This window comes from Zootoca vivipara, chromosome Z2 (genome assembly GCF_965207765.1).
Source record: "Zootoca vivipara chromosome Z2, rZooViv2.hap1.1, whole genome shotgun sequence".
Taxonomy (NCBI): domain Eukaryota; kingdom Metazoa; phylum Chordata; class Lepidosauria; order Squamata; family Lacertidae; genus Zootoca; species Zootoca vivipara.
The window spans coordinates 16,933,633-16,943,954 of record NC_142585.1 but is presented as its reverse complement, the minus strand read 5'-3'; positions in this window follow the sequence as shown (position 1 = coordinate 16,943,954).

Sequence of the window (10,322 nt, the reverse complement as noted above, 5' to 3'; positions counted from 1 at the left end):
AAGGAACTGGCAACCCACTCCAATATTTTGCCATGAAAACTCCATGGACATAAAAAAGGAGAAGCTTTGAGAAGGAAGTGAGAGTTTCCAAGGCAAGTGAGAGTTTCCAAGTTCATAGGGTCACGGAGAGCCGAACACAACTAAGGCGACTAAACAAGTTTGGTTTTTAATGCTGGGGATAGGGTGTAATTAGGCCTAAAAGGAGCAAACATTTAAAAATAAATAAATAAGAGTAACCTACCACTTTCCTGGCATCATAAAGACATAATAAAACAATGATAAGAAATGGCAAGAGCTCCACTTCAGATGATGAAGATCTGAATGCTGATGATAAGGACTAACGTGCTTTGTTTGAAGCAGTGGAGTGTAGAACATAGGAGGCAGTGGAATGGACAGGGAGACTATAAAGAAACATAGAGAAATAGCCTACTGACTTTTCTCACTTACTCCTACCACATAGCGCACTCTGGGTAGCTTCCAACATATATATAAAAAACATAATAAAACATTGTTGTATAGAGGTTGTATAGTTACTTCCCTCCTTGGCTTGGGGATTGCATAACGCCATACCTTCCAACATTTCTCTAATAAAAATAGGGATGCCCTACCATACCCCCCAACATTTCTCTGGGGAAAATAGGGACATCCTAGAAAAGTGGAACATTCTGGGATCAAATCAGAAACCAGGACAGCTTCTGTAAACCCAGGACTGTCCCTGGAAAATGCAGAATATATATTGAGGTTAATAAATCAGAAATGGAAGCCGAGGGAAGTCCAAAAGGGTGGAGGGAGAGATGTTTATGTAAGCTGTATGTTATAAGTGCATTTGTAATGAGAGAAAAGAAAATTAATTTTAAAAAAATTCAAAAAAGGATTGTCCCTGGAAAATAGGGACACTTGGAGGGTCTGCATAGCTACCTAAAAACCATCTTGCCCTGGGCAGAAGAGAGATAAAAGGCAGTACAGCCCACCATTTATCTCCTGGTTTTCCTGGTGAAGCAGCCTCCCTTGTCCCCAACCATCTTGCCCTCAGTGGGGAGGAGAAGTGGGGAGTTTTCAAAGGTTTTTGTTCTTGTAATCCTCAGAGGATGTTTCTGGACTCCTGGCCAACCATGTCCATCTAGGCAACACTGACTCCTGGCTTCCTACATTCTGAGCAATATGGCACCAACATTTCCAGCGTGTGTCTGAAGACATAAGTTATCTATGATGCAGCCATCATAACAGATAGGCCTGTCAGGGAGGCCTGGATTTATTCGCCAAGTTTGCACTGTATTTTACAAACATCTCTGTCCCTTAATCAGCATCCTGTTGTGAATTATAGCCCAATAGAGGAGCATGTGACCTCTCATTTTATCCTTCAGCCCTAATGCTCAAGCTGACAGCACTGAAAATGTGACACATGCCTAAAATTCATGGCTGCTGTCCGGGAAATGACAGCAGGTTTCTGGTGTGTGTGTGTGTGTTTTAGCACCCTTCCCGACAGCTAGTTGAATCTTCTGTGATGTCTTTCTCTCATCCTGCTGAAGCTTACTATACACCCAGATCTCACCCACCAGTAAATTTGTCTGCTTCTACTACAGTTGGTTTTTAACATTGGATGGGTGGGTGGGGGGGTTCCTTAAGGAATGTAGTGATGTTGCACTTCAATGAGCTGTGCTTTCAAATAACATTCTGAAGCATTACATGAGAGTTGTCTAACTACTACATGGAAGAGAAAATTATCACGCGAGATACTTAAGCCTGAAATTGAGGCCTGAACCTAGATGGCAATTTGGAAGGGGGAGCAAAAATATTTAAAGAAATAATTGTTGTTGTTGTTTAGTCGTTTAGTCGTGTCCGACTCCTCGTGACCCTATGGACCGTAGCACACCAGGCACTCCTGTCTTGCACTGCCTCCCGCAGTTTGGTCAAACTCATGTTGGTAGCTTCGAGAACACTGTCCAACCATCTCATCCTCTGTCGTCCCCTTCTCCTTGTGCCCTCCATCTTTCCCAACATCAGGGTCTTTTCCAGGGAGTCTTCTCTTCTCATGAGGTGGCCAAAGTATTGAGCTTAAATGTACATTGAATCACTTTTGCCATTTTACCAGCCCTCCACTCAGTTTTGGAGCTCTTAGTGATCTCTGTTTAATGACCCTGAACAAAGTATCTTCAGCATTTAGCGTCATCACATGTGCACATTTTTCTACACATTCCCTATCTGCAAAATTGTCAGAGGTTTAAATCTTTTGAAAGATTTAAAAGTGTTCCTGTTCATACAGTATATTGTTTTGGAAAGTGTAATTAGATATGAACTAAATCATTCCCCACCTCGATACTCCTAATGTTGTATTCATCCTAACAGGATTCCGGTCCTAGAATTGGCCAGCTGTGAATTTTGGAATATACCATATTCATTTGTTACTCATTCAGAGCCTTTCATTTCCCCCTAGGAGCCAGAATAGGTCAGATGGAATTGTAGGGGTGGGAATGGATAACAAGGGAAGACAACTTTTAGTGTCAATCTTAATCTCACATGCACAAGTAACTGCTGCAGTTATGATCCATGTGGTTCTCTTCACAGCATGACTTTGTGGGGGAGGGGGTTGTTGCACTCTTAGTTACACTCTGGGTTCTATGAGAGAGAAAAGAGAGGTGCATATCCCAGTGAATAATACAACAGAAGAAAAAAAACAAAAGAGGATGAGTTTGTTTCACTAAGTGCTTTGAAGAAAATTAGCTCTTTTTCTTTGCCAAAGTTCATTCCCAAAGGGAAACATTTACTCATTAGGAAAGGAGGGGGGGGAACCATAATGCCAGTGACTTGGGAATATATCCAGTTTATAACCTCTTTGTAGTCTACTGCCAATTTAGCAATCCTGACAACATGGAATTACTTTAGGTAAATAACAGGAGCATCAGCATACCGGAACCTATCAAATTCATCCAGAAGCATGCCACTTTGTGGGGCTTTGGGGATGTCATAAAACTGTTGCCATTGTGCAATATTTGATCTAATGCCTTTATAAAATTCAAAAGGGTAAGAACAATCTGGCTATAATGCTGGTGGATTAGAAAGGCAGAAAATTTAAAACAGGCAGATCGGAGATATTTGGTTCAATTGGCAAAAAAGGGAAACAGGTGTCAGATTTTAAAATATAACTGACCTCATGCTTTGTGGTGGAAGTGACATGTACAGGGCAAGTGATAACTATATTTGTTCTTTTTCATTCAAACCCAGAGGCAAGCTGTTGTCTTCATCCTTCGGTCATAGCAATTTCTAGTGCATCAAATCTATTGCGGATAAGTGCTTCAGCTTTCACCTGGGTAACTAAACCTGAAGAGCAGCACAGCCTACCGAACAGCAAGGAAGCACGTGCTGGGAGTCAAATGCAAGGAGATGGAACTCAGAACCTATCATCTTGCCACCCCTCTCCCTTATTCAAGTTTTACAGTCTGTGCAGCTGCTGGTGATGTTGTTGTTGTTTTTCACAACTTCCATTCCCCAAATAAAATGAAAATGTGTGTTGCAGCAGAGAGGAAGAAGCATCTAGGAAGTCAGGTTGATCAACGGCCCAGCTCACAAATGTGTTCAACAGAGCTGTGCATTCATTTTATAGCAAATGACAAATTGAACTGAATGGGGCCTATTTTTTGCTCAGTTTTCATTCTTTACAAAACAAATGCATAGGACAAGGGTGTAGAACAGCGTTTTTCAACCGCTGTTCCGCGCGGCACACTAGTGCGCCGCGAGACGCTGGCTGGTGTGCCGCGACGAGAAGGGCGATTTGTTGCCTGGTCACATGCCGCAACGAGAAGGCGGCCACCATTAGGGGGCGCTGACCCGCCAGAAAGGAAGCCGGCCGGGTCACAACGCGGGGCGAGCGCAGCTCTCAACAGCTGCCACCACGGCCTCGGACGCGAGAGGCGGCCGGCGGGTGCTGCTGCTGCTCCTTGTCTCGCACTCTCTCCTCTTGCTGGCGGCGCCCGGGGCTTGGTCGGCGCGAGGCTGCGGGCCGACAAGCAGAACAGCCTCCGGAGGGCAGCCAGCGGCGTCTACCAGGGAGTGAGCAGCCTCTTCGGCGAGGAGCACGTGCGCGCCCTGCAGAAGGTGAGGCGCCTGGCCTGGCCTGAGGAGGGGCAGGCCCGTTGCTCCCGGGGGGTTGAGCGTGTTCCAATGGATATTTTTACAGGAAAATATCATCCTGACCTTCCCCCTAGGTTAAAAGCTATCAATCAAGTTTAAATTTAGCTCCCACGCAGTCCCAGATGAACAGGAGGCAGTCAGGGCAAGGAAAGCTTAACGCCTAAGAATGTTTGTACTGTGTGGCAAGGGGGGGGGGGAAATTAAAAAGAGCCACCCAGGCTTAAAGTCAACAAAGGGCATTAACAAATGACCTATATATAAAGAGAATTACTTTATATATAGTCAATATAGGCACAGAGTTAAATTTTTTAACTTTTTTAATGGTGGTGTGCCTCGTGATTTTTTTCATGGAACAAGTGTGCCTTTGCCCAAAAAAGGTTGAAAAACACTGGTGTAGAACCTCAGGCCCAGGACCCAAATGTGTCCCTGAAGACTTGGGACTCTCAATCAATAAGGGGTGGAGCCGACAATATAAAAAACAATATATAATATAAAAAATTAAAAAATTGTCCAGTAGCCAGGCAGTCGGCTCTGGAGATTCACCCTCCCTCCCCTCCCTTTGTTTAAAGTTTCTTGTTTGCAGGTTAACCTTTTGCTTTCTGTTTAGCGGGCGCTGCTACGGTCTTTTGACTGGTTGCTGCTGAAGAACCGGGAAGAAATTTTCCTTCATTGGCAGGTTTTGTCTTCCCCATAGCAATTCATCACAACTTTGGCGGTTTAAGGCCTTGGGCAGAATCCTTTAGTCTTTTCTTCCCTAAAATTGGGGGAGGGGCCGTGAAGTGGTGACTCACCCCCCCCCCAGGTAGCAATTCCAGGGTCCCTTCTCGAAGGGGTTGTAATATGGGTGCCATACACTGAAAGGTTGTCAGTGAACTACCCTGCGTGCAAGGATATGGGGTGAGCTGCCTGCATACACATGTGTTTTGCAGGGCAACCCCATATCCCGTTCACCCTGAGGAGCCCCACACACACACCTGGGGGGCTGGGAGGGATACACACCCAAGGCCTAAGCCAAGGTCTTCCTACATTCGGAAGTTTAATAAAGTTGTGGCCTAATTTTAATTCCACATAACATTGTCAGAGTCTTCCTTCCTTATCATCCCTGGCGGCTGGGGCTGGGGCCGCCTGGTCACGCAATATCTGGAGGGCCACATTTTCTCCTGGCCTGAACTATCTGCCACTAGTCCTTGGAGCCAATTCTGAACTGATTCACTTGCCCATTTAGATTATAGTTACAGGTAGGTAGCCGTGTTGGTCTGGTATAGTCGAAACAAAATTTTAAAAAAATCCTTCCTTTAGCACCTTAGAGACCAACTAAGTTTGTCATTGGTATGAGCTTTGTGTGCATGCACACATCTTCGGATACACTGAAACAGAAGTCACCAGATCCCCACATATAGTGAGAGGGTGGGGAGGGGCCGGACTGTTTATGGCTGCATTTGGTCTTACAGGAAGAATTTACGACTGTTTATGATTGGTCCCACAGGAAAAGCAAGGTGTGAGATGGTTAAAGATAGCTTTATCATGTATAATGAAATAAGAATCCAATGTCTTTATTTAGACCAGGTTTCTCCATTGTTTTAAGTTTGGTGATAAATTGCAGTTTAGCAACTTCTCTTTCCAGTCTATTTCTGAAATTCTTTTGCAATAAGACAGCTACTTTGAGATCTTGTATAGAATGTCCAGGGAGATCGAAGTGTTCTCCTACTGGTTTATCTGTCTTGTGATTCCTGGTGTCAGATTTATGTCCATTTATCCTTTGGCATAGGGCTTGGCCTGTTTGTCCGATATAGAGAGCTGAAGGGCACTGTTGGCATTTGATGGCATACACAATGTTAGAAGATGAGCAATTAAATAGTCCTGAGATGGTATGTTTGATGTTGTGGGGGCAGTAATGGTGTTGTCTGAGTGTATGTGGCAGCAAAGTTGGCATCTGGGTTTATTGAAGGCTCTGGTACCAGTGTCCATGTTAAGCCTGGTGGTTGTATTATTGTGGGTGAGGAGTTGTTTAAGATTGGGTGGCTGTCTGTAGGCAATGAAAGGTCTTCCTCCCAGAGTTTGAGAAAGAACTGTCATTGTCTAGGAGAGGTTGTAGATCTCTGATGATGCGTTATACTGTTTTAACTTGCAAGCTGTATGTGATTACTAGTGGTATTCTGTTATTTTCTTTTTTGGGTCTGTCTTGCAGCAAGTTCTCTCTGGGTATCAGTCTGGCTCTGTTGATCTGTTGTTTAACTTCATTGGGTGGATATTTTAGTTCTAAAAAGGTTTGCTGTAGACCTCTAAGGTGAGAGTCTCTGTAGAGTTGGAAGAGATGCGGTTGTAACATAGGGCCTGGCTATATACAATGGATTGTTTGGTATGTTTGGGATGGTAGCTAGAAGAATGTAGATATGTTTGTCGGTCAGTTGGTTTACGGTATAAGGTGGTGTCTATATGTCCATCCTGTATTTTTATAGTAGTGTCCAAAAAATGTATTTCTTGCATAGATTGGTTCATTGTTAGGTTGATGGTGGGGTGAAAGTCATTGAATGTCTGGTGGAAGGTGTCCAGGGTCTGTTGACCATGTGTCCAGATAATAAAAATATTGTCAATGTATCACAGGTACAAGAGAGGTTTGAGTGGGTAGGAGTTTATGAAACGTTGTTCTAAATCTGCCATGAAGATGTTGGCATACTGTGGGGCCATGCAGGTGCCCATAGCTGTGCCGCTGATCTGGAGGAACAGGTCATCACCAAATTTGAAGTTGTTGTGGGTAAGGACAAAGTGGCAGAGTTTGGTAGCAAAGTCCGCTGTGATTTTATCTGAAATGGTGCTCCTTATGGCTTGTAGACCATCGTTGTGTGGGATGTTGGTATACAGAGATTCCACATCCATAGTGGCTAGTATAGTATTGTTAATTTAGATTATATCACCCATAGTTCTGCTTTTCTCTCTCTGCTCCCTTTATTTGCTCTGTTTGGAACTATGCATGTCACACGCTATACCAAACTGATGTTCTTGAGATGTTATGGGCAACTGTTTTTCCTATGACTGATGGGAGTTGCAGTCCAAAACACCTGGAGAGCACCAGGTTGGCAAAGGCTGGTCTAAAATGTGTGTAGCTATTTAGGAGCAAAGTCTACTTCAGTATAACGAAACCTTAGTGCTCACAGAGAGGATGAGCTACATTAAAGAGCTTGGCACTATCATCCCCTGTGGAGCTCTGTGTATCAGAGTCCACAGAAGGACTGGAATATGCCTTTTATATACAGTTAAGAAAAGTTGTAAATGTGCAGAGATCCAAGTGTAGGATCATGCAAAATAAACAAGCTCAAATGAAGATCCATCTAAAAATACTGAAGACAGCCTATTACGGTGAGTGGCTGCAAGGTGTTCAAACAGGCCAGAAAAGTATCAATCTCTCTAAGGTGATAGGAAGATAAACCAAAGACATTTTTTCCCCCCAACAGATTAAAAAGCTGCTTTTGCAATGTGAGCATCATGCGATGCCTTCCACATAACTTCAACCCATAAAATTCAAAGCCTTTCTTGCCTTCAAAATTCCACACTCTAAATAATTATACTTCTTTCAAAAGTCACAATGTTTGGGATTCGTTTGTTTTTTTAAACTCAAACATCAGGCAGGAGGGGGGAAAGCATTTTCTTAAAAGAAATCAGCCGAGAGACACAACAGAAGAAAAATTCAAATTATTGACGAAAGATTGTGAATGGATATGACAGGAAGATGACATTCCTTTCAGGTTAGTCTATATCCTTGAAGGTTCTTTCCCTACCCTCCAGCCCAACTTCTTCTTTCAAAAAATTTATTTTATCTTGCAGACAAAAGAACTTGGAGGACTTGTGTTTTATGTAACTTAAAGAATGGCAGTCAGGTTATGTCAAGTGACGTTCTCTCACATCTTGATTTAAACACAGAGCTTCTTTCTCTCTAATCGCTAGCAGAGGCTTATTGTATCATTTCATTCAAAAATATTGTATAAGCACTGAGAAGGAACCAGCATGAATTATATGGAAGAACCAAGAGCCCAGACAGTGGAATCTCTATCTTCCTATCCTCTGAAGTGCTTCTAATATTTCATTTTATCCTCATCACAATCATGTGAAGTTGTTCAGCTTCAGAAACATTGGCTTCTATAAGGCCATGGTTTCTGAAATTGTTGGGGATCCTCTGCCCTCAAGATGTTGTTGGCCTCCAACTCCCATCAGCACCTGACCAGCATGGTCAATGTTCAATAGTCTAAGCTAATAGGAATTGTAGTGCACCCAGAGATCCCCCAGCCCTGCTGTAAAATGTTGAAAAGGAACCATTAATATTAGTACCAGTTAACTGATTTTTGCTAATCAGAGAATTTCTACAAGCTAAACCATATCCTAAGAGAAGAACTATCTTCGTACTACCATCCTGGCCCAGCAAAGGACAGGTAGATGGCAGGTTGAGCCAATGAGTACCAGGGCATCTGAATACTAGGGTTCTTGGCCAGTGTCTGATCTGGCCAAATTTGGTGCCAGGTCTGCATATGGAAGTGAAAGAGCCTTGTGACCAGTGTCCGACTTGTTTTTGAGTGCTCAGTGGGTGAAGCCAACATTGCCAGCTCTTCAGCTTTTCCTCAGTTCCATTCAATAAAGAAAACTCTTTCTTTCTTTCTTTCTTTCTTTCTTTTTTTCTTTCTTTCTTTCTTTCTTTCTTTCTTTCTTTCTTTCTTGTGTTTTTTTAAGGCCCATAAAACCACCAACAACAAAATGTAATTGAAGCAACAGAACTAGGGAGAAAGAGAAAAAGTGAACTTAGGAGCTGAAGTTTACATCTTGCAGAATTACAGCTTCAGGACTAGTTCCAAACTGGCTTGCCTTGATTTATGAGAATGCTTATTTAAAATATGGGGATGTCAAAACGCTGCTTACATAACAATTAAGTAATAAATGGGGATTTGACATATGGTAAGTGGATTGGCTGTGTACATAAATTACTGAACTCTTGTTACAAGCTTTTCGAGGGTGAGGGCTTTCTTTTTGCGAGTTTCCCGGAATTAAATTATAGGTGTTATATGTAGCATGCAGCTTATTTTTTTTGAGAATAATGTTTAGGGCCTTGTATATTGGCCTGGTGCATTATAATAAGCACAATCTAGCACTTTGCCTTGGATATGAGAGATTTAACAATTTCATTGAAATCAGTGGGATTTCCAAATTCCCATCTGGCTGAACAATGTTTAGTATGTATATACATGTACCGGTATATATCCAGGCTTACCAACCACTATGCAGCATGTGTGTGTATGTGTGTGTGTGTGTGTGTGTGTGTGTGTGTATGCACGCCAATGTCCAAGGTGGCAACCCTACCTTTACAACAGGGATGGCAGGCCTGCTGCTGCACTCCATATATTGTTGGATTCCAGTCTCCTTCATTCCTGGTCATGGACCATGCTGACTTGAACTCATGGGAGTTGCGGTCCAGCAACCTCTGAAAGATCACAGGTTTCTCCAACACTGCTTTAAATTTTGGTATGGTCTGCTTGTTGATACGGATCATTGGGAGTTGACTGGCAGTAAACTACTTCTTCCACCTGAAATGCAAATCGTATTTGATTGTTTGATTGATTATACCGTGTTTCTCCGAAAACAAGACCCCGTCTTATATTTATATTTCCTCAAAAAACAAACAAACACTATGGCTTATTTTCAGGGGGTGTCTTATTTCTTATTTTATTTTTATTAAGTATGGTACAGTTTAACCTACAAGGTTAAACTGCCTATCACTATGGCTTATTTTTGGGGTATGGCTTATGCATTTTTAAGCATTCCTTGAATGCTTAAAAATCCTGCTATGGCTTAGTTTATGGCTACGTCTTATTTTCGGAGAAACAGGGTAGTAAAAGAAATATTATCAATAAAACAGTTTAAAGCAATGGAAAACAATTAAAGATGATAAAATTTAACAGTAAAAATATATATTAAAGCATGCCAACTCCTACCTGTTTGGTAGGCTTGCCTAAACAAAAATGTGTTCAGCAGGCACCAAAAAGTGTACAAAGATCAATTTCTTACAACTGTAGAATGAATTCTATGTGGTACATGTAACAGTGCCAGTTCCACAGATTTAAGTGGTCTAGTCGCCACATATGGGGCAAGACAATGCTACAAGTCAACTGGGGCTTCATCTACCAAGAACAATACCTTGAATTTGGCCTGGT